The sequence below is a fragment of the Podarcis bocagei genome, assembly GCF_964188305.1.
Source record: "Podarcis bocagei genome assembly, chromosome: 7".
Lineage (NCBI taxonomy): Eukaryota > Metazoa > Chordata > Lepidosauria > Squamata > Lacertidae > Podarcis > Podarcis bocagei.
This window is the reverse complement of record NC_138132.1, coordinates 78,894,350-78,904,178: the sequence shown is the minus strand read 5'-3', so window position 1 is coordinate 78,904,178 and position 9,829 is coordinate 78,894,350. Positions and strand designations below refer to the sequence as shown.

The 9,829-nt window shown below is 45.2% G+C and overlaps 1 long non-coding RNA gene across 1 annotated transcript; it reads left to right on the top strand.

Moving 5' to 3' along the window:
• The first annotated feature begins 4,954 nt into the window (after positions 1-4,954).
• Positions 4,955-9,474, top strand: LOC308592079. The gene is made up of 2 exons (XR_014010356.1): positions 4,955-5,988; positions 9,122-9,474. It is a non-coding gene; the product is annotated as an uncharacterized lncRNA (long non-coding RNA).
• The last annotated feature ends 355 nt before the right edge of the window (positions 9,475-9,829 follow it).

Sequence of the window (9,829 nt, the reverse complement as noted above, 5' to 3'; positions counted from 1 at the left end):
TGATAGCCTTCCGTCTTAATTATTTCTCCTGCAGTTTTTAACATAATATTGCCTTTACATTTTCTAACAAATTATTTCTTCCTTTCGATTTTTACAATATTTCATAATTACTCCTCACAGAGCACCTACCACCCACTGCTTCACTTGCACACACACATGCAGCCCCCCAACTCCCACGCTACAAGAGTAACCTTTTGCAATCAGCGCAGCAATGCACGATCTTGCTGTCTTTATTGCCCTTGAGGGAGCAGCGCCCGGAGATCCTGATGCAAGGGCTGGAGCCGCGTGGAGGGAGGCGAGGAGCAGGTGATTAAGCAGCAGCAGGAGCTGAAATGACTGAGAGATGCGTGGCGTGAGGCTGAAAGGGAAGCCTCAGATTTGCGCCAAGGCTTAAATCAGCCCTGGCCACGCCCCCAAGCGACCTGATTGGCTGCCTGGCAACGTGGCATGGCTGGCGTCTCCACCAGCATGACGTGAGATGCTGTCCCACCCCCACGCTGTGAAGGGAGTCTAGGCAGCCTGTCCGTAACCCAGCCCCACCCAGAAGTGGAGCAGATTTCCTGGACTCACATTGCTTGCCGTGCTACTGTTCCCAGATGAGAGTAGGATGCAGTTTAGAGCCCTCATAGATTCAGGGGCTTCTACCGACTTTATAGATCAGGACTTTGTAGAGGAATACGGTCTACAAATACAGAGACTGGCGCCACCCCTCAAGTGCAAACCATAGATGGGAGGCCTCTGGTGTCAGGGACGGTCTCTTTTTAAAAAAAAATATAATATTTTTTATTAACAAACCAATCAAATCACATTAGTTCCAAATTACAAAACCAAATTTTAAATTTTTGTTGGGAGTACCCATGCTTCGAGCTCAGAAAGGGTCCAATCCTCTCATATTTCTGCTGCTTTGATGTTCACAGTTCTGTCCATTCATCTCTTTGTTGTTTTCCTTTAGAAATCATCTTTCAATTTTCTTGTTGTTATCGTATTTTTTTCCTTTCTTTATAACCTCTGAAAGTCTCCACAAGCGAGTTGAAATGAAAGTTGTTGTAATTCTGTGTGGATTTTCACATTAATCCAAAAGTCGTATTCACACGGCAGGTGCCATTACAGCATTTCCATAAAATACAGTCTCAGCGTCTGCTCATTAACTTTCTCAGACCTGTTGCTCCGACATCAATCTTTTTCAGGGGAGGTCTGCCAGATCAAACGCAGAGTCAAATATGATAACAAAGCCGTGGCTTCCTCCCCCTCTTGACCGTCAATCCTGCAACAGAGCCTGTCTTGTCCTGGCGATTCTCTTTTAGAACTACGTCATCCCAAAAGCCTTCCATTTCCTTTCTAGATCTTCCACAAAGCAAAGCCTTTAGTTAATGAATTTATTTCCACATAGTTCATTATTCCGTCTCACTTGTTATCGGTCATTGCAACGGTTCTTCTTGGGGGGTGGGGGTTGTTAGGTAATCACATAGAGAAAAAAAGAAAAGTTTTCCCCCCCTTTCCGCCCCGTTCTGACATACCGACATCTTTGATGTTGATATAATTTCTTGTTCAGTCCAACCCGTCGCTCAGCATCACAGAGGTTGCTTCAGTTAGCAATCAATACTCCCTTTATTCACTCGAAACTTATGCATTTGCTGTTCTCTAATTATTTATCTTGAGCTCCTGCAACCAGGTCGCGCGATCAGAAGTAGCGTCCAGGAGAGCGAAAAACACACACAAGGGCTTTACGTCTAGTGCCCTCACCCCCTCCTTCTTTCAAACTCGGGGGTGATTTATGTGCATCCGCAGATGAGGCAGTGTTTTCCCATTCCCCCTGGGAAAACTCGGGAGGCTAACTACTCCCATATTAGCCTCTTAATTACCTCGTGTGTGCCGGAGAGATGGTACTGTCGGCCATCTTCCAATGCGCCCCTAGCGGCCCCCCTGGTGTCAGGGACAGTCTCACATACAAGTGTGCCACTGGTTTTGGAAGTGCCTGGCCACAGGGAACAAGCCACATTTCACATCATGAAATTAGCCACCTACCCTCTTGTGTTGGGAATGACGTGGTTATCGAAACATGACCCAGTGATGGCCTGGGGGCAGCGATCCATAAAAATTGCTTCAGCTTATTGCCACCTGCATTGTTTATGTATTGAGGGCCCAGTAGTGATGGCTGCAAGGGGGCGGAGGCATTGGGACCCCTAACTGGAGAGGAAGGGCAGTTGCCTCCCCAGTACAAGCTCTACCAGGATGTTCTCTGTGAGAAGGATGCAGACTGGTTGTCCCCCACCCCCAGGCCTTATGACTATAAAATAGACCTCCTGCCAGGGGCTCAGATGCGCACAAGTCAACTCTATTCTATCTCTGAGACAGAGCTGGTTGCTTTGAAGGAGTTTCTAGAGAGGAATCTGGCATGGACCTTCATCAGGCCATCCAAGGTGCCTGGGGGCTCCCCTGTGCTCTTTGTGAAGAAAATGGGGGCCTCTGAACTTAGACTTTGTGTTGATTACAGAAAGATAAATACACCCGGGATGTTGCAAGAAGGCGCCACAGTGCAGAGTGTGGTGTCATGGCAGGACCCCGAAACTAAGAAGTACTTGAAGTACTACCGCAAGTTTATGTCAGGCTACTCCAGGCTCACAGCTCCTCTCACAGATTGCTTGAGAAGGAAAAGGCCTTCCTCTGGACAGTAGAGGCCCAGCAGGCATTCAAACAAGGAGCTGCTTGCTATCAGAGACTCATTTGAAGTGTGGAGACATTTTCGACAGGGTGCACAACACCAAGTAGAAGTATGTACTGATCACCGAAATCTAGAGTACAGTGGTGCCTCGCAAGACGAAATTAATTCGTTCCGCAAGTTTTTTCTTCTTGCGAGTTTTTCGTCTTGCGAAGCACGGTTTCCCATAGGAATGCATTGAAAATCAATCAATGCGTTCCTATGGAGACCGTCCGGGGACAGAGGGGAAGCGCCGCTTTGTCCCCTCTTTTGAAGCAAGGGGCGGAGAGGAGAAGATCGCTTCTCCCCCTTGCCTCCCCTTGGTTCAAAAGGGGTCCGGGGAGAGAGGGGAAGGCGCTGCACCTTCCCCTCTGTCCCCGGAGCTTGCGGGGCTGGCAACGGGGAGAAGCGGTCTTCTCCCCGCCGCCCCTTGCTTCAAAAGAGGTCCGGGGACAGCGGGGAAGACGCGCTGCGCTTCCCGCTGTCCCCGGAGCTTGCAGGGCAAGCTTCGTTTTGTGAAGCAAGCCCATAGGGAAATTCGTCTTGCGAGGCAACTCGAAAACGAAAAAACCTTTCATTTTGCGAGTTTTTCGTCTCGCGAGGCGTTCGTCTTGTGGGGCACCACTGTATTGGGAAACAGTGAGATGCCTCAATCAAAGGCAGATTTGGTGGGCAAAGTTATTTGCCAGATTTGACTATAATAATAATAATACTAATAATAGTAATAATAATAATAATAATTTATTATTTATACCTTGCCCATCTGGCTGGGCTTCTCCAGCCACTCTGGGCGGCTTCCAAAAGAATATTAAAATACTATAATACATCAAACATTAAAAGCTTCCCGAAACAGGGCTGCCTTCAGATGTCTTCTAAAAGCCTGGTAGTTGTTGTTCTCTTTGACATCTGGTGGGAGGGTGTTCCACAGGGAAGGCGCCACTACCGAGAAGGCCCTCTGCCTGGTTCCCTGTAACTTGGCTTCTCGCAGTGAGGGAACTGCCAGAAGGCCCTCGGTGCTGGACCTCAGTGTCCGGGTAGAACGATGGGGGTGGAGACGCTCCTTCAGATATACTGGACTAAGGCCTGCAGTATGTGGCCGGCAGTCAGAATCAGAGGGTGGATGCCCTTTCCAGGAAGCTGGAGTATCAGGAATAAGAGTCAGCATATCCTGAAGCTGCAGCAACTGCAGTTAGCAACTGGCTCTGTAGCATAGACACCTGAATTCCAACAGAAGACAGCAGAGAATGAATGCATTGGGATTTTCTCCATATGTAATAATGGAAATCACTGGGCAGTGTCAGGCTGGAGCCAGCAAGCGAACAACAGCAACTGCCAGACTTGGACGGCAGCTCAGGGGACAAAGGGAGGTTTGTTAAGGGAAGCTCAGAGGAGTGAAGAGGGAGGAATTCACAGCCCAGAGAAACACAGGACTTAGCAGACGATAGCTTGTCTGAGTCAGTTTGCCAACCTCTCAGCATGCAAGAATGCAGAAGAGGAGGGCTACAAGAAAAGGGGAAATTGACATCACAGAAGCGACGGAAGAGATTCGTTTTCAAGCGTTGTTTCCAGAGGAAGAGGAACAACGCTGAGGATTTAATTGAGTCATCATCAGGGTAGCCATAAGTCACGCCGGCAGAGAGCTCCGGACGAGTGGCATGCTTTTCTGGAATAAAACCAACTTTTAATTGACTGTACATGTACACGTCTTGCTGCCACTACAGGCAGCTTGACTTATGAACCATTTCTCAGGAGCAGATTCCATTCGCATAGTAGGACTTGCATGTACAAGTAAAGAAATAGAAGCTGGACCTTTGCAGAAGACCAGGAGAGGATGATGGAAGCCAAATTGTCTTGGTGGTTTCCAACAGAGATTCTTATCTAGGTGATTCAGAAGTCTTTTCCAAGACTGCAATGTTCCTAATGTTCTTATACTGTGCTTGCAAGAATAGATTGTTCAAGAGTTCCCATTGCTGTACTACTGTTTGCCTTACAGCTGCCAGTAAAAATGCCAGAAGTTCCTTAGAATGGAAGCCCTTGTCTGAGCCCTGAAATAAAGGTAGTATTGATTGATCTAATAGATACCTAATTATCATGTTGCACTTATATCAAAGCATCATTGTAAGCCAAAGACAGAATAGCAAATAAGGAGCTGTCCTCTTAAATTAAGATATATAATACATAAGTCCCTCCATTGTTTCAAATCCAGGATTGTGATGCAGCACAACAAATTTTCCAATGGCAATGGCTGTCTTAAATTTTTAATATCTATAAGAAGACATAATTCCCTCCATTGTTTCAGCACGTCCAGGAAACAAATATTCCTCTTAAATCCTATGTCAGACAGTGTATCCTTGCCAGAGGTAAAACTTAATTTGCAGTCTTATCCACATACTCATTGAACTCGATGTGAGTGTGGATTTTGTGTAGCTAAGCACAGGACTGCAGGATGTGTTTCAGGGGCTGTGTGTCTAGGCATTCAGGCTATGCTATCAGATCCTTCAAAGGTCCCAATTTAATCAGGACTTCTTGAATTGGCAGAAGCTGCTCCAGCTTCTGATCCCAATCCGGGATGCCCTGATTTTCCCAGAGGCCACTCTAAGCTGTGCTGCATCTCAAAATGCGTCACAGGCTGGAGCAATCTGGGAAAGGAAGATGTCAGCAGCAGGTAAGGGGCAAGCGACAGAGATGGGGGGTGGACAGTGCCCCAAATTATTTCGCGAAATGTTGGAGGGTGTGCACTAACAGCAACCAAGAAATAAGTCAATGGATCCAATATACATTCCTTTGGGGTCCTTTTTCCAGTGCGCACATTCATATTTGTGAGATGGATGATGGAGAAGAAAATGACTGGGGAGCTGTGCATTAGGCAATTCTGACATGGATATAAGAAATGGTGAACTTCAGGAAGCATAGGACACAGAATGGAATGAAGAAGAGAAACAGTCAAGAAAGAGAATAGAAGACCACACAGCCTTGACAAGGTGCACCCTGTTCTCCACGTCAGCACAAGATGACTAATTGCCTTCCCCAATGGCACTTGGACTTAGTCCAGAAGGAGGTTGCATCACCCAACAGAGCTGAAGAAGGGCTATATAAAGAAAGCAGAGAGCACCATCCTGAGCACAGCAGAGACCAAAGGCAACTCTTCCTTGCCTGTATTCTTTTTTGCCAACTCAAGGAGGATACTCCAATTCTGAAGCACCATGAAGTCGTGTCTCATCCTGCTAGCTGCAATGCTGTTGGTTTCAATGCTTAGCAGTTCAAATGGTGAAGACAAACCGGGCCGCGTAGTAAGTAATGTTAAATGTTTGTGGGTGTCTCTATGCGGGATGGTATGTGGGTGTGAATTGGCTCCTTGCTGTATATGGCAAAGATGTGTTCTGTTGCTTGTTCTAAAATGAAACAAATGGGTTGTGAGTAGAAGATGAGAGCCTGGGTTGTTTCCAATGGTGGTCCTCCTCAGAGCAGACCCATTGAAATGAATGGGCACAACTAACAGGCCCAGGGGGGAAACATCCCCAATTGAGCATGAGTTGAACTTTGTACAAAGTTCCGAAGCAAAAAGGGGTACGGGGGGGGGGGAGAGAGAAAATGCATTGTGTCTGATGTTGGTCCTACACATAAGAACATATGAAGAACCAATGCCCCATCTGGTCTAGCATCTTTTTCTTCCCAAAAAGTAGGAGCCAAGCACAAGAGCAGTCTCCTCTCCTGCAGTTTCCATCAATTGGGTTAGGGCTCCCATATTCCCAAAAGTGAAAGTTGACATATGGGTTTTCCCAGACATTTTGCCAATTTGACGGAAACCCACCCGGATGTCATTTTGACAGTCTGATCCCCAGGAAAACATGGACATATGGCAGTCCTAACTTGGATGCATTTCTGTCTCTGACTGCGGAAGTAGAGCAGAGTCATCCTGACTAGTACCCATCAGAGTAGACCCACTGCAGTTAATGAGCATTGTTAACATGCTCGTTCTTCCATATGTCCTGTCAAGAGGTCCATCCTACACAATGTCAGAATCAGGCCACCATCCTCCCATTGGCAGGCGCCTCTTCTATTGTCGTTTCTGTGCCTACTACAGATGTTCCACTTTCGACAAACGTTCTAAAAACTTTATCTCTCTTGGATTTTTCATTGTTTTCATGGGTGTGCTATTGCTCTTTTAAAACTGCTGTTATATTTCGTAATTGTGTCTGTGTATTTTGTAGTTGTTTGCGTGTTTTTTAAATGATTTTATATATGGATTCATTTTTCAAAAACAGTTTTAGTATATGTATCTGTTATATACAGTATATGGTCTTATACTTCATTTTTTAATAATATTTTTATTGGGTTTTCACAAATTTTTAGACAAACATAAAAACACAAACAAACACAACACAAATAACAAATATACTTACAGATCCTTATTTTCTAAACATCTTTCCCTGACTTCCCCACACCTCTCCTACTTATATTCCAATTCCAATAGTTAGCTCAGCAAGTTCTTATCCCTAAGTTTTACCTTATTTATTATTAAATTTAATTCATCTTAATTAACCAATTTTAACTTATAAACCTCAATTTAAACAACGATACTCACTATTTACCCCCTTTTCTAAAGTCGACCCTAATTCCCTTCCACCAAATTCCCAATTTTTATATTAATTACACAAGAAAATAACAAATAAACAAAGTATGATTATACACCCTTTGGATTCCAAACCTTCCACACACACCTCCCCCGGTTTCGATCCCCAAAAAATGTCTCTTGTCAACTATCAGCCTGGAGATCTCACGTCCGAGGCCCTCAAATCTCTCTCAGTTCCACTCTGCCGGGTTTTTTTGATAGTCCTTTATATTAAACATCAAGTCTCGGAGAAGCTCTATAATAGGATCTAAGTTTCTTGCCACCAGACCTCCATATTCAAAGGTGGAGCCCAAATCTTGTTTCTTGTTGCTTTTAAGTCCAAATGTCCAAAATGTCCCAAAAGCTCCAACTTTCACCTTGATCAGATTTGTAATCCATAGGTCTTCAGATCTCCCCATAAGGAGATCCCTCCATTCTTCGTTCTCTGATTCAAACCAAATTCTAATCATCCAGGTCTTGTTATGTTTAATGTCCGTCTTAGCAGGCCTCTGGCTCTCCTTTGTCGTCTGCGACATTTCAACTCCTCCTTCCCACTCCTCTGAAACAACACATATCTCTTCTTGTTCAGCTGCGTAGGTTCCTTGGGTCAAGTCCTTGGCAAATTCAGCAAGTTTGTTTACTTTTAAGTTCAAAGTTGTAGCATTTGTAGACAAAACTTCACTCTGACCTTGTAACTTTCCCAAGAGAAAAAACATTTTGTCCAGCTCAGCCTGTATTTTTCCATCTGCAGCCATTGTAATGCCTCAGAACCCCTCTAGAGGGATTCTGGTTACTTAGTGTTCCTTCCAACTCAAATCCAAAAGTCAAGTTAATTTGTTTCTTTCTTCTTTGTTTCAACAGTTTAAAATCAAGTTATAACAGAAATAACCAGCAAAGATAACAGAAATCCACTTTCCTTTCTTTCCTGACTTTGACAGCTAATTTGACAGCTGTCAAACTCTTTATGTCTCCTCAACAGGCTCTCTCGCAGATCGCTCCCGGGTCCCGGGGGGTTGCGCTTCAGCTCTTAAAATCGACTCTTATCCTCCAGAGAAATTACTTATACTGCCAAGTGATGAAATTAGTAACTTTTATCCAATAAAAGGAAGAATGTTCTCTCGACCTTAGTTGTATATTTCTTGCTTTAATTTATCTACAAGCCGGGGGGGGCGGACTTCCTTTTAACACCTCCCCCGATCGTGCCTGATTCAAGAGAAAAAACTTTTTAGTTCCAATTTCCGTACTACTCACGGGTCGTTGCTTTAAAAGTCCAAATGTTCAAGAAAAGAAGTCAGCGCTCTCCAACCATGGCATGCGGCTTCACTCCGTAGAAGTAGCAGTCCACTCTCAGCACCATGCCTCTCCCCGTCCCCAGCTCCGGAGCCTTTAAAAAGGCTCCTTCGCGGATCGGGGGGCGCAAATGGTGTCCGCCAAGTCACCAAGTCCACAGGCTTCAGCGCCTGTGGTTTCTAAGGGTCCCCGCGTTGCCACCACGGCAGGACCCGTCTTCCACAGAGCCGATTCCCTCCGGAGCTCAGAGGGAATCCGTCATTAGCCGATCGCGCAAACCCGGAAGTCTATGGTCTTATACTTCAAGCCACTTTGGGATGCCTCACGGGAACTGAGTCGTTAATAATAATAGTAGCAACAATGAAGAAACAACAACCCACCTTTCCCCAGATTTCTCCTCCTGTGTTAATCTTCCCAATCCAATGCTAAAGAGGGTTGAGGGGATGACACATCAATATGGGAAGGGTCCGAGAAGCAGCTGCTCCAAATGCTAAGTCTTGCCTGCCTCTTTTTTCCCACAGCTCAGGGATAACTTGAAAAACGTTAATGCAGAAGATCCCAATTTATTCAAGAATAATATAAAACCACTACGTTTCGTGCCAAAAGAGCGAAGAGCGTTGCCAGTGAAGTAAAGAAGTCCTCATGTCTGGACGCGTGTGGACATTCCTCCTTGGCCTCTCGACCTCTCAACCCAAATCGCAGACTCCCAAATTGGAGGTGGACCAGAGATCAACTTCCCCTTCACTGGATTGCCCACTGTCTAAACCACGGTTGCGGCACTCTATACCTCTCTCCTTCTCTCTTGGGATTCTTATGGGCCTTGCTCTTCCCCCGCAGTTTGATTGCTTTTGCCTGACTAAATGTTTTCCTTGAATTGTGATCATGCCCCAGTGGGTGGTTGTGGAAACTGTCAGAAATGTAGCAGCAGAGATCATTCAGTGTGTTATTTAAGGGTTAATTCTGTTATGAGTAAAGTCAGCTAACCAAAAAGGTGGTGGAGGAGGTATTGCATTCCTTAGGCCAGCCTATCTAGACAAATAGATACTGATGTCAAAATAAAAAAAAATTCCTTCCAGTAGCACCTTAAAGACCAACTAAGGTATCTGAAGAAGTGTGCATGCACACGAAAGCTCATACCAAGAACTAACTTAGTTGGTCTTTAAGGTGCTACTGGAAGGAATTTTTTTTATTTTAACTATGGCAGACCAACACGGCTACCTATCTACTAC